General features: G+C 29.8%; 2 long non-coding RNA genes across 2 annotated transcripts in view; both read left to right on the top strand.

Moving 5' to 3' along the window:
* Positions 1 to 24,018, top strand: part of LOC142222421 (uncharacterized) — a 148,494-nt gene extending 124,476 nt beyond the window's left edge. The window contains exon 3 of the long non-coding RNA XR_012718310.1: positions 23,201 to 24,018. This is a non-coding gene — a long non-coding RNA (uncharacterized LOC142222421). The remainder of the gene's footprint in view (positions 1 to 23,200) is intronic.
* Positions 3,013 to 3,558, top strand: LOC142219406 (uncharacterized). Its single transcript, XR_012717555.1, has 3 exons — positions 3,013 to 3,047; positions 3,133 to 3,231; positions 3,314 to 3,558. It is a non-coding gene; the product is annotated as an uncharacterized LOC142219406 (long non-coding RNA).
* Positions 24,019 to 25,944: the final 1,926 nt, after the last annotated feature.

Genomic DNA, 25,944 nt, shown 5'->3' with positions numbered 1-25,944 from the left:
TGTCAAAAAAAATTTTCTGTAGAAAAGTTTGTGAATATATTATTTCTATAGACAATTTTGTCATAAAGGGTGATACGGTCAAAATTTGGTCAAGGGAAAACGCGTGTAAATCGGTGAAATCGTTTTTTTAAAAATCAAATTAAATTTCTTTTTCAAGTTCAATTAGTATAAAATTCAGGAAAAATATTCAGTTAGGCTTTCGATTTTCCAAATCCGAATTGCCGGGCATCACGCTTGACACCTGCCATCAGATTTTGTACAGCCACCTTGTCCACCTTCTTCGCCGCAGAAAGCCAGTTTGCCTTGAACTGATGCTCGTCCTTAGCAGTTTTTTTGGTCTTCTTTAGGTTCCGCTTGACAATATCCCAGTATTTCTCAATTGGGCGGAGCTCTGGCGTGTTGGGAGGGTTCTTGTCCTTGGGAACCACCTGTACGTTGTTGGCGGCGTACCACTCCATGGCCTTTTTACCGTAATGGCAAGATGCCAAATCCGGCCAAAACAGTACGGAACAACCGTGTTTCTTCAGGAAAGGCAGCAGACGTTTAGTCAAACACTCTTTCACGTAAATTTCTTGGTTGACAGTCCCGGAAGCTATGAAAATGCTGCTTTTCAAGCCACAGGTACAGATGGTTTGCCAAACCAGATATTTCTTTGCGAACTTTGACAGTTTTATGTGCTTGAAAATATCTGCTACCTTTCCCCTTCCTTTTGCCGTATAAAACTCCTGTCCCGGAAGCTGCTTGTAGTCGGCTTTGACGTAGGTTTCGTCGTCCATTACCACGCAGTCAAACTTCGTCAGCATCGTCGTGTATAGCCTCCGGGATCGCGCTTTGGCCGTCGTATTTTGTTTATCATCGCGATTTGGAGTCACTACCTTCTTGTAAGTCGATAGTCCGGCTCGTTTTTTGGCTCGATGCACGGTTGTAGACGATACACCCAGCTTATTTGCGGCATTTCGGAGAGAGAGGTTAGGGTTTCGCTTGAAACTACCGACAACTCTCTTTGCCGTCTCAGCGGCTTCCGCTTTTCGATTTCCCCCCGATCCGGACTTCCTGGCTGTCGACAAACTTTCCCCAAACACTTTAATGATTGATTTGACAACTTTTAGCGATTTTGCCAGCTTTGCGTGCGAGTAGCTCGGATTTTCGCGATGCGCGAGCAAAATTTTGATACGCTGCTTTTCTTGCTTGGACGGCATTTTGACAACTGAAGAGTGAATTCCAAAATCAAAACAGGAGCAACATTCTACACACACAACTTCAAAATGAGGGGTGTTCAGCTTTTAAATGCAAAATTGAAAGAAATACGTCAAGTTTATACTGACCAAATTTTGACCGTATCACCCTTTATTTTATTTTTATAGACAATTTTATCAAAATTGTATTTCTATAGACAATTTTGTTAAAATTTTATTTCTTTAGAAAATTTTGTTAAAATTTTATTACTACAGAAAATTTTGTCAAAATTTTATTTTTACACAGAAAAAAAAGTGTCTTGTAAATTTAAGGACCATTTTAACTTCCACATAGTTCAACAAATTTACTCTAATATAGTTAATTTTTCGTATCCACAACGAAAATTAATTTAGCTAAAGGAAAACTTATAAAAATTCAGTAAATGTTTTTTAGTTCACTAACTACGAAATGGGAAGGATTTTTCCTTAAATAAATTTCCAACACAGTAGTTAATGCATCGTTGATTCTATTATAAATATACATGGGCAATATAAAAATCTTACTACGAAATGTGGACAATTTACTAAGAAAAAATTTTGTATGGAAAAAAATTTTTGTAGTAAAAATTAACTTAACGACATTACCGATTCGTACGATAGCTACCTACAGATTATTTCCCTTTTTACTATATGTTGGAGTGTTTTTACTCACATTGAAAATTTTAGATAAAGTAGAATAAAAAGTAGTTAATATAATCCTTGACGGGTGTATATAATTTTATATAGATTCCTCATAGATTTGGTATATAATTAACCTTAACTTATAGATAGAATTCCAACTAATCAATAAACGTGATACTGGAAAATGTGAGTGCATCATGTGAGGGAATTTTTAGAGACATTTTGTGTATATCTCGTATGATTGTTTGTGTTTGTTATTGCGTCATTTATGCTGTTGTTGGTTGTTTTGATTCTAGAGACAATAGAATGTTCCTTGTGTGTTGTTGGTATCTTTTGTGGTGAGAGTTGTTTTCTTGCAATAGATCAGAAAGGGATCGTGTGTGTGTGTGTGTGGAGTTGTTTTTCTTTACGGCAGCTATGTATCCTTTATGACTATTTGTGTCTTTGAGTTTTATTGTTGCATTCAGTTATGTTGATGCATTTATGAAGTGCACACGTGGATTTAATTTTGCAAAATTGTACGTGCGGTATTGGTGTTTATTAATGAAGATACATTTATTCGAAACATTTTAGAAACTGAGAAGTGAATGTGATGTTACAGAAATCAAAAACGCTTTTCATTGATTAAAAAAAACTAATAATAGATTAAGGAACTGTATATTTCTGTTAATAGTTTAAAATTAGTGCGGATTTTTAATTGATTTACAAAAAAAAAAAATATACAACATGAGTGGTAATAGCATGATCTATATTTATTCCACATCTGGATCACAGATTGGAGTCTATTTTTTGGAATCTATTTTTTTTATGTTACAGCAATTCCTACAGGTGAGTACTAAGTTCGAGTTTAGCCGCTAAAATTAAAAATAAATCACTAAGAAAATTATAAAATTGTACGTCTTCGATACAAATTTAAATATAACTTGATGGAGAATAGCCCAAACCAAGTTTTTTATAAAGATTATTTTTTTAATGGATTATTAAAGAAAACTTGTCATGAAAATTGCGATTTTAGCCTCTAAACTCGAACTTAATGTCCAACTTAAATACTAAATGCTATACTGACAAGTGGAAATTATGTCTAATTTTATAATATTTTTTATTTCAAATATATTCTGAGAATAATTTCAAAAACGTCCCATCAGTCAATGGATATGATTCCAATACCTACAGGATGGATTTTTCAATGTGGTAAGTTTTTCTATAAACGGTATTTTGTCCGTTTTTAATAAAACCAAAATTTCAATTTATTAAAAATAATTTTTTTTAATTGCAGTTAGACAGGTCTTGTAATGGTAATTTTTTGAATATTCTTACTGTTTAATGCTAATTAAGCTGATATCCTTATTGGCTCTAAGAAATACTCTTGAAAACCGTAAGTTAAAAATCAATATGAACGATAGAATTAATTAATTAATAATATTTTTCTTATATTTTGTATAACTTTGCAATTTCAGATGTTTAAAAGACAAATCCGCCCAACAAAAGTTAGCCAAAATCGATTAAATTGGACAATTCAATTGAATATAGCAACTTATGCCACATATATATTTCATATGGATAGAAAACATGGAAATTTAAATTAATTACTTTAGTCCTATTAACATAGAATATTACTCTTTTGAAGAAGCAATTACTAACTACCGACAAGTAACTGCATCCAACGTACGAATAAAAATATTTCCTTTGTTGTATATCATAAGCCATAGTTTTGTGTAATATTATAAATTTTTTTTGAAATAAAATACTGGTGGTTATAGAAAATTGACTTTCTTTGTACGAAAAATTTCTTAGTTGTATAGAGGCTTGTTGTACCTTTGATTCCTCAATTTCTCTACTTTTTTGAAAATTATACTGACAAACAGTTTATTTCAAACTAATTTCTTAATACAGGTTTCCCAAAAAATTGTTAATTTTTCTGGATAGCAGGAATATTTTGAATGAGTTTAAGTATATTCTTCCCACAGCATAGTAATAATGAACTAAAATACGATGCAATACATGAACTAATTTATAAGAAAATCATGAACTTATCTAGATGAAAAAAATCTTTGGCGCCAAATCATGGTCATTCTTACTATGGGTTAGTTCATTTTTCATAAAAAATAGTAAACTTTTTTTTCGGTGTATGAAAAAAAAATTGTGAAGAGGAATATTTGGCAAGATCTACCTAAACTTTAAGAATTCTACAAATCCAGAAAACAGTAAAAAATCTAATATTTTTGTAGAGTTCTACCAAATGTGGCAACCGTTTACGTGATGTCAGCAACTCTGAGTATCCATCCAGTCATCAGGAGGGGGAGTATTGTAGGGTACTTTACTTCAATGTGTGATAGTTTTACTTTGTTTATTTCGTTTTTCATAGCTTGGTTAACATTCCTTGTTTTGTCATAGAATTTAAATATTTAATTTCATATAGAGCTTTCATAGAAAATCATTATTGTAACCGGAATAAAGAAGGAAGATACGTTTTACTTAATTACAACCAGCCGTTAGCATGCCCGCCTTGCATACACAAGGTCGTCGGTTCGATTCCTGCTTCGACCGAACACCAAAAAGTTTTTCAGCGGTTGATTATCCCACCTCAGCAATGCTGGTGACATTTCTGAGAGTTTCAAAGCTTCTCTAAGTGGTTTCACTGCAATGTGGAACGCCATTCGGACTCGGCTAGAAAAAGGAGGTCCCTTGTCATTGAGCTTAACATGGAATCGGGCAGCACTCAGTGATAAGAGAGAAGTTCACCAATGTGGTATCACAATGGACTGAATAGTCTAAGTGAGCCTGATATATCGGGCTGCCACCTAACCTAACCTAACCTACACTTGCTTTTTATTTATTAACAGTTTTCATTTTTTAACTATTACATTTATAACAAGTATATACAGCAGTAAGTTACCCCGGGCCGAATCTTAAATACCCACCACCATGAATCAGCGGCTTGATAATATATAGAATTTCAGGGGGGTTTGATGACAGCTATTCTTCTAAGCCGTCCAGTTCAACCAGTACGATTCCGAAGATTAATTTAAAGATTCTACCCATGAATACTATATCAGATTCTGGATCTGGGAATCACAAAAATCTCGTGTAGGTGTGCAAGAAAATGATGAACTAACGCCTTAATTTGAAATCTAAAATCTGTAGATTTTTACCCGCATTATTCAAATGATTAGAAGAAATAAAATCTGGAAAAAAATCAAGGAGTTAAATCGGGAGATCAGTCTATATGGGTGGGTGGGGGTATTACAAAAACATGCACCGATACACATCAAATTCAGCACACCTAATTGTGGTTCTAAAAAACCCACAGAATCTAGACCCCAAATCGGAGGGCGGGTTTATAAGGGGGATATATCAAAATCTCTACCGATACACAATTTATACGGAACATCTATTTATGACCTTAAAAAACCTCTAGATTTGAAATATCAGGCAACTTGGATAAAAACTATGGTTTCTAGAACCTAGAAGAAGTAAAATCGGAAGATCGGTCTACACGGGGGCTATACCAAAACATGGACCGATAGGCACAATTTTGGGTATGACTAAAATACCTCTAGAATTCCAATTTCAGGCAAATCGAATAAAAAATTCAGTTTCTAGGAGCTCAAGAAGTAAAATGGGGTAATCGGTCTATATGGGGGATATAGCAAAACATGGACATTTACGCCCCATTTTCGCTACACCTATTTGGGGACTAAAATACCTCTAGATTCCACATTTCAGGTAAATCGGATTGATAATGCGGTTTCTATAAGTAAAATCGGGAGATCGGTCTATATGGGGACTATACCAAAATAGGTCCACACCTATTTGCTGTCCTAAAATACCTCTAGATTTCAAATTTCAGACAAATCGTATTGAAAATACGGTTTCTAGAAGCCCAAGAAGTAAAATTGGGAGATCGGTCTATATGGGAGCTATACCAAAATAGGGACCGATAGGCACCATTTTCGCTACACCTATTTGTGGTCATAAAATACCTCTAGATATCCAAATTTCAAGCAAATCGGATTGAAAATACGGTTTCCATAAGCCCAATAAGTAAAATCGGGAGATCGGTCTATATGGGGGATATAGGAAAAACATGGACCGTTACGCCCCATTTTCGCTACACCTATTTGTGGACTAAAATACCTCTATATTCCAAACTTCAGGTAAATCGGATTAATAATACGGTTTCTAGAAGTAAAATCGGGTGATCGGTCTATATGGGGGCTATACCAAAACATGGATCAATAGACCCTATTTTCGGCAAACCTATCTGTGGTGGTAAAATACCTCTAGATTTCCAATATCAGGCAAATCGTATAGAAAATACGGTTTCTAGAAGTCCAATACCCCAAATCGGCGGGTAGGTTTATATGGGGGGCTATAACAAAACATGGACCGATATAGCCCATCTTCGAACTTGACCTGCTTGGAGACAAAAAACTGGTTTGTGCCAAAAATTAAGCAAAATAGCTTTATTATTGAAGGCTGTAGTGTGATTACAACAGACAGACAGACAGACAGACGGAAATCGTTATATCGTCTTAGAATTTCTCCTTGATCAAGAATATATATACTTTATATAGTCGGAAATTCGATATTTCGATATGTTACAAACTTATTATACCCCCATCACCATTCTATGGTGGTGGGTATAAAAATATTGTGAGCTTACACAGAAAAAAAAGTGTCTCGTAAATTTAAGAAGATTTTTACAATAATTTATTACAAGATTTTTCCAGAATTTTAGTTCATTTTTCGTATTTTCAACGAAAATTAACTACTCGAAAGGAAATTTTACAAATTCTAAGTAGCAATCGTTTAGTTCATGGCCTACAAAATACGATGGAAATTTCCTTAAAAAATTTCTTAACTGGTAGTTAAAAATTCGTTTGTCATGCTATAAAACTACTTGTTCAATGTAAAGTATTTTCTAAATAATAAGTGCAATTTACCATAAGATTTTTTTGTATGAGAAAATATTTTTTTACGAAAAATGAACTTGAAAGTGGATAGCAATTTCTTACTGACAATTCCTATAGTTAATAATTATTGGTAAAAAATTTCCCAATGAAATATTTTTAGTTCACATGTAATTAAATTTATAGACATTTTCGTCAAAAATGGGTAGATATCATTTCATGAAGTTTTTCTTAATTTTAAGTTAAACGTTTCATCGTTCTTATACTGATATGCATTTAAGAGTATTGTTTTTAGAGTAAATTGTGGACAGATGCGATGAACTAATGCATAGTACAGAGATCTTTCTCGTCAAAGTGGAATATGTTTAATGTAAAGATGATGTTACTTGAAAATTTTTTGAGAGTGAGAGCATGCAATGCAATAATGAGAAATGGTAGCGAGTGATGGGGATGCTGTGTATATCTGAGCGTGGGGTTTTTTTTGTCTTTCAGTGGTTTATGTGTGTGTTTATTATTCGCGAATGGTTTATTTGTCTGGATGAGGTGTTGTTTTCAATGAAGGCACATGTGTTTTTGTTGTTTGTTTGTTTTGTTTTGTTTGTTTATTAAAACTTTGAAATGAAAGTTATTAATATTTTATAGATGAGATGTACGATGGCGAAGTGATGATCGGTAGCTTAGAAAAAAGTTATTAAGAATGTTCAATATTTAGGAAAAAATGCTGAAATGGAAAGTATATTGAAATTGTTTTATCTAATTTAATTTTTATTATTCAATGTAAAAAATAAATATTCAATTTCAGAGTAACTCCAGATGAATTTGGAAAATTGTTTGTTACACCTCAGCGTATAGTTTAATGATAAATAGGTAAGAGTTCTTTTTCAATGTGGTTTTCTTTTAAAAAATAATATTCTTCTGTATATTATTATTTGCTAATTATTATTATTTTTTTTTAACAAGTGTCATGTTTTTCTTTGTTGTAAAAAAAAATATCTAAGTTGAGAGCAACCCCAGATGGATTCGGGAAAATTTTTATATTTCTCCTCAGCGTATAATTTAATAGATAAGTGGTAAGTTTTCTTTTAAAAATTGGCTTTCTTCTCACTAGAATATTTACGTTTTACTGACATTTTTATTGTCAAAATAGTAAGTACAGTATTGCTTTAATCAAATATTTTTGGAAACTTTTTGTTACACCTCAGCATATAGTTTAATCATAAATTGGTAAGTATTCTTTTTAAAATGTGGTTTTCTTTTAAAAAGGATATTTTTTATTTAAATCATTATTTGCTAATTATTATTATTATATTTTTTTTTTTTTTTGAAACTAGTTTAATGTTTTTCTTTGTTGTAAAAAAATATTTAATTTCAGAGCAACCCCAAGATGGATTCGGGCATATTTTTATATTCCTCCTCAGCGTATAATTTAATAGAGAAGTGGTTTTTATGACCTTTTTATTATCAAAATTACATGTTTTTAATATATTATTTTAGTATTACATTAATCAAATATTTTTATTGTTTTTATTGTAAAAAACAAATATTTAATTTCAGAATAACAATTTGGAAACATTTTTATGAATTGGTAAGCTTTCTTTAACATTCTTTTAACCAGAATTTTTTAGTTTTTTTCTGCATATTATTTCTTTAATTAGATTTTTTGGAAACCAATTTAATGTTTTCTATTTAATGTAAAAAATAAATATTTAATTTCAGAGTATCCCCAAATGAATTTCGATAACTTTTTAACCTCAGCGTACAATTTAATAGAGAATTGGTAAGTTTTATATTAAAACTTTGGCTTTCTTTTGACAAGAATATTTATTGTATTATGTCCTTCACATCGATAACAACACAGTTTTATGAGTTAATATATTACTTAATTCATTATTTCTCTAATTGTTTCAGGTACAAACTTTATGAGGTACGTTTATCTAAGAAAAGTTGAATTCCTTACACCATTTAATAAAATACCCCCAAATATGGTAAGTTACAAGCTAATTTAAAGAGATTAAAAATTATATTTTATTATATGTTAATTTTTAACAATTTTCATTAATCCTTCCATTTTTTTTTTCAGCAAGATATGTGAATATACTAACGATGAATAAAAAACTAAGGAAAAGTCAAAATGTCCAAATAGCGAGTTAAAATAAACTACTTTCTTGTTCCACGTGGTCATAATTTTTATTCACAAAAATATTGTATTAAGAACTCTCATCATAAGTTTTTATAATAAAATACTTTTGCTTAAAGAAAGTTGAATTTTAATGTATGAAAATTTTCATAATAGTAAAACGGGTTGTTGTTCCTTTAATTATTTCATTTCTCTGTACTGTGGAATGATTGATTGAAAAATAGTTTAGTCGTCGACATTTTAAAGAGACTGTTAACCAATTTTTAATATCAGGTTTCCCAAAAAATAAGCAGGTAAACCAAAATAATACTGACTTTTTAACTTGGTAGGGGTATATAAATCTTATGGTGTTGTAAAAATGAACTAAAATACAATGTTATAGATTAACTAAAATTTAAGAGAATAATAAACTAGCCAAGTTGAAAAAAATCTTAAGGGCTAAATCATGGTCAATATTACTACAGTTTAGTTCATTTTGCAATGGAAAAGGGTTCACTGTTTTTTCAGTGTATAAAAAATGAAAAATTTAATATAAATTTGATTTTTATGACATGTTCTGTAAAAATTAAATTAAAAATTTCGCTATACGTTCTTATATTTGCCCGTCACTGTAACAGAGCATTTACATTTAATAATAATTATAATTTGGTTTTTATGTAACTCTAGTAATTGTTAAGCATATTAAAAACAACAGCAACAATAACATAGTTCAGCACTATTTTGTATTGAGACCATTTTGTGTTGCTGTTGTCTTTTTTATCTATTTATTATGATGTTCTTTTGTGAGACAAACAATTTTGTTTATCGAATAAAACAAAATAAAAAAAATGGCAATGATCATTCACACAAACCGAGAATTGTCAACTCATTCTTTTAATTTAAACCCTGATATAGTGCTGAACGTTAAACCAATCCACCATGGCAAAGTTACTTCCACGGACTGACGGAATGGTTTGTTCGTTGGTTGGTTGATGTGACTGGATCATTAATTGGTGTTTGGACTAAAGACACGACACCATTGTCGCCATCACATTTGTGAAGTGTCATCATTTGCGTATTGACTTTTCGGAATTAAGGAAGTAAATTCACTCTCTTTGTGGATGGAGTTGAATACCATGAATGGATAACTAAAATTGACTGCATTGTGGTGACTTGCCATTTTAACTTCAAACTAATTATGACATGAAAATGTTGCGTGATAATTCCCTAAATCATATTGACATGATGGCGGTTATTAATTGGCTGTAAATTGAACCATGAGTGCAGGTCTCACGTCTTAAGTAAGGGGAGATAACATTTCATATTTCGTTCCTTTTATGGAGCGAATGTTTTCGGTGTAGTAGAGTTGTGTATTGCACGTGGTGGAGAGCCATGCCCGCTGTGTATACAATGGCTTATGGGTTTAATCCCAGTTTCGACCAAAGACCAAAAAGTATATCAGCAATAGATTATCACCTCTCACTAATGTTGGAGACATTGCTGAGCAATGTGAGGAAATTTCCTTGGAAGAGGAAGATTCTTTGTTATTGAACTAAAATCAGCACTCATTGATGAGAGAGAAGTTCACCATTTGTGGTAACACAACAGAATGGAGAGTCTAATTCAGCCGAAAATAAAGTGTTGCCACCATACCTACCTTAACTATATTGCACGGGGTAACCTACAGGATGTGATTTTTTGTTCAGTTTCTTTCGTCTGCACGAAATAAACTTCTCACGTACAATTTTTAATGGAGATCTGATACAAATTTCTATCTTGTGAACATTAAATAAATTGCCAGGCGGACGGACGGACACCCAGAGCTAAAAGTGATGATTTTGTCTCAACCTCCTCTGATACTTTCAGTATTTGAATACATGGCTCTTTAGCTTTAAAAACGACTTTCATGCTCCAGTGATCGCAAAACACATTTTGTTTCATTTATTGGTGGGATTTTTTCGCCGAATCACACAAATTTGTGGTTTCACCAGAAACCCATTTGGGGGGCCGTCCTCATTTGAGGGTATTAAATGAAACAAAGACAAATTAATGTTCAACTACGAAAATGTCGGAGGCGAATAACATGAAATGAAGATCCCATTGCAAAACCAAAAACAAATTCCTCTTTGACATTTATGGACTGTGAAGAACACGTTTTCCTTAAGCTTCTTTCCTCCTGTTGTCATTAAAATATGTCTGTCTACATGGATATTTTTTTCGCCAAATTTTAACAACCTCTAAAGTCCGATTAGGAGTGACGCTGCACGGTAAATATGCGCCAAGATGATGAAAAGACTGGCAAAAAAAGTCAGACATCTTTAGTTTATGTTTATGTTCATGATGATGATGATGACGATTGTGTGGCATTGGTTCATAATGTTATCGATAGAGGACGGAGGTGCTAGTAGTGTGGTATGTTTGCATTTTGTGAACATATGTTTGCCAAATGCTGATGAATGTCATTTAGCAAAAATACAAACATAAAACTCACATTTATCCAGATAAAGTTGCCTCTGCTGTGCCTGACGGTAACCATTCAAATGCCCAATGTTTGCTGTCCATGTTAAAAGATCGACCTCACTAAACCAAACAAGGAAACCGAATATAGTGAAGTATAGTGCACAGTGGTGACAAGTAAAAAAAAAAATTGGTGAGAATATAAATGCTACAAAAACTCTCTTCAAAATTTTATTTTCTCAAAATTTTATTTCTATAGAAACTTTTATCAAAATTTTATTTTCATAGAAATTTTTGTCAACATTTTATTTCTACAGAAAATTTTCTCAAAATTTTATTGCTATAAAAAAATTTCTGTAAATTTTATCTCTATAGAAAATTTTTTCTCTCTATAAACGTTTTCTGAAAATTTTATCTCTATAAAAAATTTCTGGAAATTGTATCTTTATAGAAAATTTTCAGAAAATTGTATCTCTATAAAAAATTTTCGAAAAATTTTATCTCTAGAAAATGTTTCCAAAAATGTTATCTGTGTAGAAAATTTTCGGAAAATTTTATCTTTATAGAAAATTTTCTAAAATGTTATATCTATAGAAAATTATCTGAAAATTCGGAAAATTTTATCTCTATAGAAAATTTTCTGAAAATTTTATCTGTATAGAAAATTTTTGGAAAATCTTATAAAATAATCCTATAAAATTTTTTCAAAAAATTGTATCCCTATAGAAAATTTCGGAAAAATTGTATCTCTATAGAAAATTTTCAAACAAATTTATTTCTATAGACAATTTTGAAAAAGTTTGTCTCCATAGAAAATTTTATCTCTTTAGAAAATTCTCTGAAAATTTTATCTCTATAAAAATTTTCTGAAAATTTTATCTCTATAGAAAATTTTTGGAAAATCTTATATCTATAGAAAATTTTTGGAAAATCTTATACCTATAGAAAATTTTCGGAAAATTTTATCTCTATAGAAAATTTTCGGAAAATTTTATCTCTATAGAAAATTTTTGGAAAATCTTATATCTTTAGAAATTTTCGGAAAGTTTTATATCTATACAAAAGTTTCGGAAAATTTTATCTCTATAGAAAATTTTGAAAAACTTTATCTCCATCCTTAGAAAAATTTCTGAACATTTTTCTCTATAAAAATTTTATAGACACCATTTTATAGACAACATTTTATTTCTACAGAAAATTTTCTCAAAATTTTATTGCTATAAAAAATTTTCTGTAAATTTAATCTCTATAGAAAAATTTTTCTCTCTATAAACATTTTCTGAAACTTTATCTCTATAGAAAATGATCTGAAATTTTATCTCTATAGAAAATTTTCGGAAAATTTTCTATGAAAAATTTTTGGGAACATTTATGTCTATAGAAAATTTTCGGAAAAATTTTTCTCCATAGAAAATTTCCGAAAAATTGGACACCATTTTATAGACAACATTTTATTTCTTCAGAAAATGTTCTCAACATTTTATTGCTATAAAAAATTTTCTCTATAGAAAATTTTTTCTCTCTATAAACATTTTCTGAAACTTTATCTCTATAGAAAATGATCTGAAATTTTATCTCTATAGAAAATTTTCGGAAAATTTTCTATGGAAAATTGTTGGGAACTTTTATGTCTATAGAAAATTTTCGGAAAAATTTATCTCCATAGAAAATTTCCGAAAAATTTTATCTCTATAGAAAATTATCAGAAAATTTTATCTCTATAGAAAATGTTAGAAAATTTTATCTCTATAGAAAATTTTCGGAAAATTTTATCTCTATAAGAAGTTTCGTAAAATTTTATCTCCATGGGAAAATTTCTGAAAATTGTATCTCTATATAAAATTTTCTTATAATTTTGTCTCTATACAAAATTTTCTGAAAATGTTATCTCTACAGAGCAATTTTTCTGAAAATTTTATCTCTATAGAAAATTTTCGGAAAATCTTATATCTATAGAAATTTTCGGAAAGTTTTATATCTATAGAAAAGTTTCGGAAAATTTTATCTCTGTAGAACATTTTCGGAAAATTTTACCTCTATAGAAAATTTTCGGAAAATTTTATCTCTATAGAAAATTTTCAAAAAAGTTTATCGCTATAGAAAATTTTAAAAAAATTTATCTCTATAGAAAATTTTGAAAAATTTTATCTCCATCCTTAGAAACATTTCTGAACATTTTTCTTGATAAAAATTTTATAGACACTATTTTATAAACAACATTTTATTTCTACAGAAAATTTTCTCAAAATTTTATTGCTATAAAAAATTTCTGTAAATTTTATCTCTATAGAAAATTTTTTCTCTCTATAAACATTTTCTGAAACTGTATCTCTATAGAAAATTTTCTATGGAACCTTTTTGGGAAAATTTTATGGCTATAGAAAATTTTTGGAAAATATTATCTCCATAGAAAATTTCCGAAAAATGTTATCTCTATAGAAAATTTTCGGAAAATTTTATCTCTATAGAAAATTTTAGAAAATTTTACCTCTGTAGAAAATTTTCGGAAAATGTTATCTCTATAGAAAATGTTATCTTTATAGAAAATTTTCAGAAAATTTTATCTCTATAGAAAAACTTCGGAAAATTTTTATCTCTATAAGAAGTTTCGTAAAATTTTATCTCCATGAGAAATTTTCTGAAAATGGTATCTCTATATAAAATTTTCTTATAATTTTGTCTCTATACAAAATTTTCTGAAAATGTTATCTCTACAGAGCAATTTTTCTGAAAATTTTATCTCTATAGAAAATTTTATCTCTATCGAAATTTTTCTATTTTTTTCTATAGAAAATTTTCTCAAAATTTTATTTCTATAGAAAATTTTCTCATAATTTTATTTCTATAGAAAATTTTCTCATAATTTTATTTCTATAGAAGCTTTGTCAAATTTCCTATGTGTGGTATGTGCTGTTTACTTTTTCAGAAAACACTGTGCTCTATTCTCACCACAGTATCTGCATTATAAACTATCGGTTTGGTGGACAGACTGGCAGACACAAAACAAAGAAAGAAGCTAATACAGCCGTAATCGTTTGCCTACACATTGATAAAATTCATTTGTTTGCCCCCATAGAGGTGTGAATTGATTCGTCTGCGTCCATGTGTGCGCCTAGATTGTTTTTTCAAATGATTTGCCTTTCACCGGACAAACGGTGTGTAGGAAGGACGAAACAGGCTTTCTATGAGGCGAGGGTTTATTTTGGGTTTAACACAAAAAAATAATAAAACTTCCTCTCTCTCTCATACACACACACTGAACTGATAATATCACTATTGCAAACACATGTTTTAGAAACCTATGGGATACTTGCCTTCGTTAAATCGATTGGCCACCAAAACCGGACATCCTTGTTTTTAGGTAAGTATTTTGAATTTTCCTATTTTTCACACAATGTGGATGGTCCGTGATTACTTTATGATTTGTGTTGTAGCGCTTGGCGAGAAGGTATAATACTTGCTATTATCCTTTTCGATCTTCTCTACAATGTTGTGATTATAACATGTACCAAGGATAACGCCTAGCTTCTCTCATAGTGAGATAAAGAACAGTGAAATAAAAATATCAACATATGAGCGCAGGCGCTTGATGCTGACTTCCATATGAAATTATTAACAGGCGTGTTACCAGGGGTGATATTGTTGTGATTTTTATGACATTTAAAATACACACTTAAAATAGGGACCAAACTAAATGACAACAATTTTGAAAAGGTGTAATAACAACGAGAACAACCTATAAAAGTCGCATGAAACATATGGAGAGTAATTTGGCATAGCAGCTAAATTACAGCATATTGGTTTGGTGAAATAAAAAGTAAAATGGGGCGTGCAAAATCTTGAGGCCTAATATCAAAACAGATTTGGGAAAGGTACGAAATGAAATGTTATTAAGTTTAAAATTTAAACGAATCTATTAGAAAACAAGTATATACGGCCGTAAGTTCGGCCAGGCCGAAGCTTATGTACCCTCCATCATGGATTGCGTAGAAACTTCATCTAAACACTGCCATCCACTATCGAATTACTTAAGTTACGGTAACGCTTGCCGATGGCAAGGTATCTTAAAAACTCTTAACACCATCTTCTAAATTGTATGTAAGTCCATACGTGGTATATATTAAATCAAACAAGATCGATCCAATACGTATATAATTAAGTTTGACAAAGTAGACATAAAATTTTGACAAAATTTTCTACAGAAATAAAATTTTAACAAAATTTTCTATAGAAATAACATTTTCACAAAATTTTCTATAGAAATAAAAATTTTGACAAAATTTTCTATAGAAAGAAAATTTTGACAAAAATTTCTACAGAAATAAAATTTTAACAAAATTTTCTATAGAAATAAACTTTTGACAAAATGTTCTATAGAAATAAAATCTTGGTAGATTATTTGTGGCTCGAGTGGCAACCATGATTATGAACCGAATAAAATTTGAACAAAATTTTCTATAGAAATAAAATTTTGACAAAATTTTCTATAGAAATAAAATTTTGACAATGATGAAAATTTTATTATGAACCGAATAAAATTTTAACAAAATTTTCTGTAGAAATAAAATGTTGACAAAATTTTCTATAGAAATAAAATTTTGGTAGATTATTTTTGGCTCCAGTGGCAACCATGATTATGAACCGATATGGACCAATTTTTGTGTGATTGGACCAATTTTGGTATGGTTGTTAGCGACCATATACTAACACCACGTGCCTAATTTGAACCGGATCGGATGAATTTTGCTCCTCCAAGAGGCTCCGGACTCAAATCTGGAGAATGGTTTATATGGGGTCTATATATAATTATGGACCGATGTGGACCAATTTTTGCATGGTTGTTAGAGACCATATACTAACACCATGTACCAAATTTCAGCCGGATCGGATGAAATTTGCTTCTCTTTTAGGCTCCGCAAGCCAAATCTGGAGATCGGTTTATATGGGGGCTATATATAATTATGGACCGATGTGGACCAATTTTTGCATGGTTGTTAGAGACCATATACCAACACCATGTACCAAACTTCAGCCGTATCGGATGGAATTTGCTTCTCTTTTAGGCTCCGCAAGCCAAATCTGGAGAACGGTTTATATGGGGGCTATATATAATTATGGACCGATATGGACCAATTTTTGCATGGTTGTTAGAGACCATGTACCAACACCATATACCAAATTTCAGCCGAATCGGATGAAATATGCTTCTGTTAGAGGCTCCACAAGCCAAATCTGAGGGTCCCTTTATATGGGGGCTATACGTAAAAGTGGACCATTTTCAATACCATCCGACCTACATCGATAACAACTACTTGTACCAAGTTTCAAGTCGATAGCTTGTTTCGTTCGGAAGTTAGCGTGATTTCAACAGACGGACGGACGGACGGGCATGCTTAGATCGACTCAGAATTTCACCACGACCCAGAATATATATACTTTATGGGGTCTTAAAGCAATATTTCGATGTGTTACAAACGGAATGACAAAGTTAATATACCCCCATCCTATGATGGAGGGTATAACAAGTATGCAATGTTGCTGATATTGCAGCCAACTTCATGTTGCTATCACTTCTAAACCGTTCCTATGACTGCTGATAGACTTATTCTAGTGACATTTCATATTACTGTTTGTCAGTTTTGTATTGCATCCCAAAAGTGAACGAAAGAAACCGGTAACCACATCAGAAATGATCAGTAAGTGAAAGCCAGATTTGATCGCAATTCACCGTTGCAGTGGTAGATATCGCGAGAATGGATGTCACACATATTGATAGATGAACTTGCCCCATTCATTGCCATTGAATGTCTCACAAGTGTAGGAAAGAAGTATTTGTTATTTTGCGTCTAGGGATCACAGTTGTCATTCGATCCAAAAAAAAATCTACCAATTTAAAGAAAAGTTTACCAAAAAACTACCAAATAAAAAAATTTCGAATGCTTGATTAAATTTCTTCGAAAGAAATGTTTGATATTTTATTTTAGTTTATTTCATATTCTATGATCACTACTAATAGCGTCATTTTATTTGGCTTATAAATATCCCTTGAATTGTAAATGTGTCGAATTTGAAATATTTTAGCTTGCACCAACAAGAGAAAGTTAAACGGCGAGCAAAAGGAAGACTTTGATATTATGACCTAAAACGAAAATTAAAATTTTTATAGAAGACTTTGTTAACATTTGATTTCTATAGAAAAATTTATTTTCTACAGAAAACTTTATATATATTTTCTTTTCTATAGAAAATTTTGTCACAATTTTATTTCCATAGAAAATTTTGTCAAAATTTTATATCTATAGAAAATTTGGACAAAATTTTATTTCTATAGATTTATTTGTCAAACTTTGTCAGTAAAATTTTATTTCTATAGAAAAAATTATCAAAATGTTATTTCTATAGAAAATTTTGTCAGCATTTTATCTCTATAGAAAATGTGACAAAATTTTATTTCTATAGAAAAATTTATTTATATGGAAAATTTGCCAAATGCCTCTTAGTTGGAGAGAAATATTTTTTTTTTTGTCAAAATTTGTCACAATTTTATTTCTATAGAAAATGTTGTCAAAATGTAATTTCTATAGAAAATTTTGTCAAGATTTTATTTCTACGGAAAATTTTGCCAAATTTTATGTCTACAGCAAATAGAAAATTTTGTCAAAAATTTATCGAAACAGAGAATTATATTTCTGTAGAAAATGTTGTTAAAATTGTATCTCTGCAGAAAATTTTGTCAAAATTTAATTTCTATAGAAAATTTTGTTAACGTTTTATTTCTATAGAATATTTTGTCTAATATTTTTTTCTATCAATTAATTTGTATAAAACAATTGTCAACATATTTTATATCTTTAGAAATTTTTGTCAAAACTTTATTCTATAAATTTTATAGCAAATTTTGCCAAAATTTTATTTCTATAAAAAATTTTGTCAAAATTTTATCTCTATATGAAATTTTGTCAAAAATTTATCGAAACAGAAAATTTTGTCAAAATTTTATCTCTATAGAAAATTTCGACAAATTATATTTCTGTAGAAAATATTGTAAAAATGTTATATCTGCAGAAAATTTTATCTCTGTATAAAATTTTGGCAAAATTTAATTTCAATAGAAAATTTTGTCAACGTTTTATTTTATAGAATATTTTGTCTAATATTTATACCCTGCTCCACACTGTGGAACAGGGTATTATAAGTTAGTGCATATGTTTGCAACACCCAGAAGGAGACGAGATAGACACATGGTGTCTTTGGCAAAAATGCTCAGGGTGGGTTCCTGAGTCGATATAGCGATGTCCGTCTGTCCGTGAACACATTTATGTAATCAAAGTCTAGGTCGCAGTTTTAGTCCAATCGACTTCAAATTTGGCACAAGTATGTGTTTTGTCTCAGAATAGATCCCTATTGATTTTGGAAGAAATCGGTTCAGATTTAGATACAGCTCCCATATATATAATTCGCCCGATATGGACTTATATGGCCCCAGAAGCCAGAGTTTTACCCTAATTTGCTTAAAATTTTGCACAAGAAGAACAATTAGTACTATAGTCAAGTGTGCCAAATTTTATTGAAATCGGTTCAGATTTAGATATAGCTCCCATATATATCTTTCGCCCGATATGGACTAATATGGTCCTAAAAGCTAAAGTTTTGACCCAATTTGGTTGAAATTTTGCACAGGGAGTAGATTTAGCATTCTAGCTATGCGTGCCAAATTTCATTGAAATCGGTTCAGATTTATATATAGCTCCCATATATAGCTTTCGCCCGATTTACACTCATATGACCACAGAGGCCAATTTTTTGCTCCGATTTAGTTGAAATTTTGCACAAGGAGTAGATTTAGCATTGTAGCTATGTATGCCAAATTTGATTGAAATCGGTTCAGATTTAGATATAGCTTCCATATATATTTTTCGCCCGATATGGACTTATATGGCCCAGAAGCCTGAGTTTTGGCCCAATTTGGTTGAAATTTTGCACAGGGAGTAGATTTAGCATTCTAGCTATGCGTGCCAAATTTGGTTGAAATCGGTTAAGATTTAGATATAGCTCCCATATATATGTTTTTCTGATTTCGACAAAAATGGTCAAAATACCAACATTTTCCTTGTAAAATCGCCACTGCTTAGTCGAAAAGTTGTAAAACTCACTCTAATTTTCCTAAACTTGTAATACATATATATCGAGCGATAAATCATAAACAAACTTTTGCGAAGTTTCCTTAAAATTGCTTCAGATTTAAATGTTTCCCATATTTTTTTACTAAAATTGTGTTCCACCCTACACGGATGAAAAAGACTGTTTTTCATATGTTTGGCTATAAACATTATATGTTTAGAACACAAATTTTTAAACACAATATTTTTGAGTGCAAGCATATAATGTTCATAAACTACTAGCTACTTCTTTGATCCTTACAAACTGTGTGGTCCGCTGTTCGAATCCCCGTCCGGCAAAAGGTAAAATTAAAATAAAAAAACAAATCATAAAATTGAATAATTTCTTCTACAATGTTTGTATTACAGAAAAAGGTGCTAAGAACTAAAAAATCTCGTGGAAGTGAGAAAGATGTGGGGGAATATACAATTAGGCAGAAACAAAATTTTGAGCATTCAGGTCGAAAACCTATGTTGTTAGCACCTATATTACCTGTTTATTTTCATAATTCATTATGATTGTAAATATATAAATAAATAAATAAAATTTTGAGCACAATATTGTTTGGGAGAATTTTTTTTAAGCATATAATATTTTTGGGTGCAAAATGCTTCCAAACATATTATATGTTCACATAATAACATATTGTTTTTTGGAAGACAACATTATTGAATTTGGATGCAAAAATACAAAATGTTTGGAAATTGACTACCCAAACATATATTGTTTAGACCAATATGCTTTCAAACATATTATATATGGAAGAGATCAAACATATAAATGTTTGGGCAATAGCCAAAAATGTATATGCTTGAAGCAAAATATGTTTGGGAGTATATGTTACAGAAGCGATTTTTTGTGAGCGTGTAGTGCATTAGCCAACTTAAATTTTGAGTCTATAGATTTTGTAAAAGTCTATCAAATTCTGTCCAAATCAAGTGATATTTAAATGTATGTATTTGGGGCGAACCTTTATATAGCACCCAACACATTTGACGGATGTGATATGGTATCGAAAATTTAGATCTACAAAGTGGTGCAGGGTATAATATAGTCGGTCGCGCCCGACTTTAGACTTTCCTTACTTGTTTTTCTATTAATTAATTGTTATAAAAAAATTTTATCAGCATTTTATTCTATAGAATTTTTTGTCAAAATGTTATTTCTACAGAAGTTTTTGTCAACATTTTATTTCTATAGAAATTTTTGTCAAAATTTTATTTCTATGAAAAATTTTGTGAAATTTTTATTTCTATAGAAAATTTTGTCCAAATTTTATTTTCTAAAGAAAATTTTGTCTAAATTTATTTCTATAGAATGTTTTGTCAAAATTTTAGTTCTATAGAAATTTGTGTCAAAGTTTTATTTCTATAGAAAATTTTGTCAAAATTTTATTTCTATAGAGAAATTTGTCAAAATGTTATTTCAATACAATGTTTTGGCAAATTTTTATTTCTATAGAAATTTGTGTCAAAATATTATTTCTGTAAAAAAATCAGCATTTTATGTCTGTAGAAAAGTTTGAAACATTTTTATTTTGGTATAAATTTCTATACAAAATTTTGTCAAACCTTCCTATGGAATGTTTTGTCAAAATTTTATTTCTGTAGAATTTTTTTTCAAAATTTTATTTCTATAAAAAATTTGTTAGCGTTTTATCTCTATAGAAACTGTTGTCAAATTTTTATTTCTGTAGAAAATTTTGTCCAAATTTTATTTCTATAGAAAGTTTTATCAAAATTTTAATTCTATAGAACATTTTGTCAACACTTTATTTCGTTAGAAAATTTTGTCCAAATTTTATTTCTATAGAGAAATTTGTCAAAATTGTATTTTTAGAGAAATTTTTGTCAAACATTTATTTTGATAAAAAAAGTGGTCAGCATTTTATCTCTATAGAAATTTTTATCAAAATTTTATTTCTATAGAAAATTTTGTCAAATTTTTATTTCTGTGGACAATTTTGTCTAAATTTTATTTCTAAAGAAAATTTTGTCAAAAATTTATATCTAACGAAAATTTTGTCAACGTTTTATTTCTATAGAAAATTTTGTCAAAATTTTATTTCCATAGATAATTTTGTCAAAATTTTATTTCTATAGAAAATATTGTCAAAATTTTATTTCTATAGAATTTTTTTGTCTAAATGATATTTCTATAGAAATTTTTGTCAAAATTTTATTTCTATAGAAATTTTTGTCAAAATTTTATTTCTATAGAAATTTTTGTCAAAATTTTATTTCTATGAAAAATTTTGCGAAATTTTTATTTCTATAGAAAATTTTGTCCAAATTTTATTTCTATAGAAAGTTTTATCAAAATTTTATTTCTATAGAACATTTTGTCAACACTTTATTCGTTAGAAAATTTTGTCCAAATTTTATTTCTATAGAGAAATTTGTCAAAATTTTATTTCTAGAGAAATTTTTGTCAAACATTTATTTTTATAAAAAAAGTGGTCAGCATTCTATCTCTATAGAAATTTTTATCAAAATTTTATTTCTATAGAAAATTTTGTCAAATTTTTATTTCTGTGGACAATTTGGTCTAAATTTTATTTCTAAAGAAAATTTTGTCAAAAATTTATATCTATAGAAAATTTTGTCAAACTTTTATTTCTATAGAAAATTTTGTCAAAATTTTATTTCTATAGAAAATTTTGTCAAAATTTTATTTCTATAGAAAATTTTGTCAAAATGTTATTTCTATAGAGAAATTTGTCAAATGTTATTTCTATAGAAATTTGTGTTAAAATTTTATTTGTATAGAAATTTTCTAAAGAAATTTTTGTCAAAATTTTATTTTTTATAAAAAATTTTGTTAAAATTTTATCTCTGTAGAAAATTCCTCCAAATTTTATTTCGATAGAAAATTTTGTCAAAATTTTATTTCTGTAGAAAATTTTGTCAAAATTTAATTTCTATAGAAAATTTTGTCAAAATTTTAGTTCTATAGAAATTTTTGTCAAAATTTTATTTTTTATAAAAAATGTTGTTAAAATTTTATCTCTGTAGAAAATTCCTCCAAATTTTATTTCTATAGACAATTTTGTCAAAATTTAATTTCTATAGAAAATGTTGTCAAAATTTTATTTCTAAAGAAAATTTTGTCAAAATATTATTTCTATAGAAAATTTTGTCAAAATTTTATTTCTATAGAAAATTTTGTCAAAATCTTAATTCTATAGAACATTCAGTTAAAATTTTATCTCTATAGGAAATTCCTCCAAATTTTATTTTTATAGAAAATTTTGTCAAAATTTTATTTCTGTAGAAAATTTTGTCAACATTTAATTTCTATAGAAAATTTTGTCAAACTTTTATTTCTATAGAAAATTTTGTCACAATTTTATTTCTAAAGGAAATTTGTTAAGTGCCTCTTACTTGGAGAGGGTTATTTAGCAAAATCTACCAAAACATCAAGAATTCTACCAATTCTACCAATGTTGGAAGAATTCTACAAACTGTGGCAACCGTAGTATAGATAAATAATAAACCTGAATTTATGATTTGCGTGATTTGCTTTAAAAAAAAATTAGAGTCAATCGAAAACGTCTGAAATTTCGTTCCTCAGTAAAGTAAGAATTTCTTTCAGTATATGTTATTACATTTATATATATCTTAATTCACACAATAAAATTACAATTGAATAAAACTATATCATTTCAATCTTCTCACCCATCTCCCATTTGTTTTCAGGTAAAACACCATACACCACAAACTCCAAAATTGTTGTGGTGACGGCGAGGTGACGCTTCAAGTAAGTAAAACATTCCATTCTCCATTAACGTTTTAACGCCCCCAACAATACTCAATTTCAAATGCAAATGCAGCAATAATCCATCCATGAATTCAAGCATTCAGTCATTCCAACCAACCAACCAAGCCGCCAACCTTCCATCAATCATCAAATTTCAAAATGATTCTTTTGTTCCATGGAAACCAAAGCCACAATAACATGTCCACGAGTGCAATGACTGCATTGGTGTGTGTTCCAACGGCAGAGAGGTAGAGGGCATCTACAGCCAAATAAAGATCTAGACAAACAGAATACCTTGTCAGTATTAAACGGACGTTTGTTTCTGAGTTTGCGTGCAAGAATGTGTGGGCGGTCGTTGGTAAAGAACAATGGAGCGATTTGATTCCCCAAATGCAAATGTTTACACGTTGAAATCTGTCTGATGGAATAGTAGTAAAAGTCTGGCGGTAATGCTAATAATCATCGTCATCATTTTCATAACAGCTGGGATTATTAAATTGACCACCAGTAGACGGACAGACAGATACAAAGGTACCCAAGCTTGTTTGTCTAGCTCAAACCCGCCATCATCAGATATCAACAAGTTGCAGATGTGTTTGCTCTTCCATTTTGCTGATTGAAATGTAGGCGTTTGTGGTTATTCCATAGCCAGAAAGAAAACAACTGAAATACTATCATCTGCGACCATCTTTGGGGAACACTCATTCCAATGAAGAAAAAAACTGCACTGTAAATTAAGCACGTACCAAAAAACTTATGAACATTGATTTACTCGCTTTTGTGATCTTCATTGCCCTTCATATTCCTGGTCTCGATTCCACAAAAATAACAAACTTTGGGTGGTCAACAAAAGAAAAGCAATGCAAAATAATTTTGGCGCGCTGTTTTTTTGTTTTTTGGTTTGTAATAAACACCACTATCCCCAAAAATTCATATCTGATAATATTGCAATTATTTGGTGGGTTTTTGTTTTGTTGATCAGCAATGCAAATATCCGCTGACTTACAGAAATAACCATTTTGAAAATATGTTACTTGAACCAGGATGAAAAACCACTGTGAAGACTTGCACATGGGGTGTCCAAAACCGACACCTGTTAACCTATTAACCGGATTCAGTTACACAAGCCGAAACCGGATAATGAAAAAATTTACATTTTCAGTTAACGGCGAAAACCGGGTTTTGACCATCGGTTAACCGGTTTTCTGTGTTTCAAGGCAATTTGTTTCTATTTTTCATATATTTCTTCCAAAAATGGAACTTTTTGCAGAGATATACTGAAGGTGAGAAACGAACCACTACCCTACGGGAAATTAGTGCAAATTGACACAATGGACCCATTACAGGACTGGTACAAGTGCTCCAGTTTATAAAGAATTTTAGTTGTCATATAATTTATTGATTTTTATACTCACTTGATATTAAAATCTCTTTGAATCCACACTTTTACTACAATACAACTATCCTTTCTGGTATAATACGGATGGAAACAGAGTCCTAAAATTTTGTCCCAGACTGTGTTTCATGAGCAGTTATCTATTTAGAGATATTGCGAAACTAAAAAACTACACCGCCATCTCGATGAGAGATTAGCGGCAGTCGACGATCATAAGTCTAATTTGATTACTTGAAGAGGTATTTTTAACAATATTTGCAATAATTTTAAATCTCAACAAAGTTTGTGACCACTATCTAAGTTTAAGTGTCCAAGATTGTGTCTTAAAATTTTAAATATTTCCACTAAATGCTTTACATGCTGTTCATCTATACTGGTACGGAAGTTCTCACAGTATTTCCTTTAACAATTTATGATTTTGTTTGTTTGTTTTGTCTTTCGGAAAATATCAAAAGTATTTGTTTTCACATTTGAACATTATATTGAAATCATCCTTTGGCATATCCTTTTTGCATCTTGTTTTTTATTCAAACATTCCGAAGGATTGCAGTTTGCAAATCTTCTCTTGATTTACCACGTTAACGATTTGTGAATAGATTTTCTCTGAAACGTTTCTTTGTTCATGACCATGGTATGTCATAGGATGAGAAGGTTGTATGATTCAGTTTATCTACCCCTTTCTTTTGGAATTCCCATGCAATCTTTGAAAAAGTTTTCGAGTAACTGAATGCCTTTTTAAGTCAACAAAAGTAAAGGATAATTTTCATCGATATTTAAAATAAACTTAACTCCTTTGTTTTTCGTTAGTTGGTTGTTTGCCACATATCGTTCTCTATGAATATATGAAGGAAGTAACTTCATCGGAATATGTTGAGAGTTCATTGTTTTTTTTTCATACGAATTCAATGCACTTCCGGCAGTGACATTGCGTGAGTATGAAGAAAACAGAATCCAAAGCTGGACAGAACCAAAACGGCAAATTAAAAAACAAATGTATTGAAAATGTGTATTTATCACTAATTCATATTCAAGTTAACCAAAATAGAAATAATTTTTGTTTTTTATAGAAATAAAATTTTGACAAAATTTTCTATAGAAAAAAAAAATTGTGACAAAATTTTCAATAGAAATAAAATTTTGACAAAATTTTCTATGGAAATAAAATTTTGACCAAATTTGTTATAGAAATAAAATTTTGACATTTTCTATAGAAAAATAAAATTGTGACAAATTTTCTATAGAAATGAAATTTTGACAAATTTTTCTATAGAAATAACATTTTGACAA

This window comes from Haematobia irritans, chromosome 1 (genome assembly GCF_050003625.1).
Source record: "Haematobia irritans isolate KBUSLIRL chromosome 1, ASM5000362v1, whole genome shotgun sequence".
NCBI classification, from domain to species: Eukaryota; Metazoa; Arthropoda; class Insecta; order Diptera; family Muscidae; genus Haematobia; species Haematobia irritans.
The sequence above is the reverse complement of the archived record's forward strand: the minus strand, read 5'-3'. Positions and strand labels throughout refer to the sequence as shown.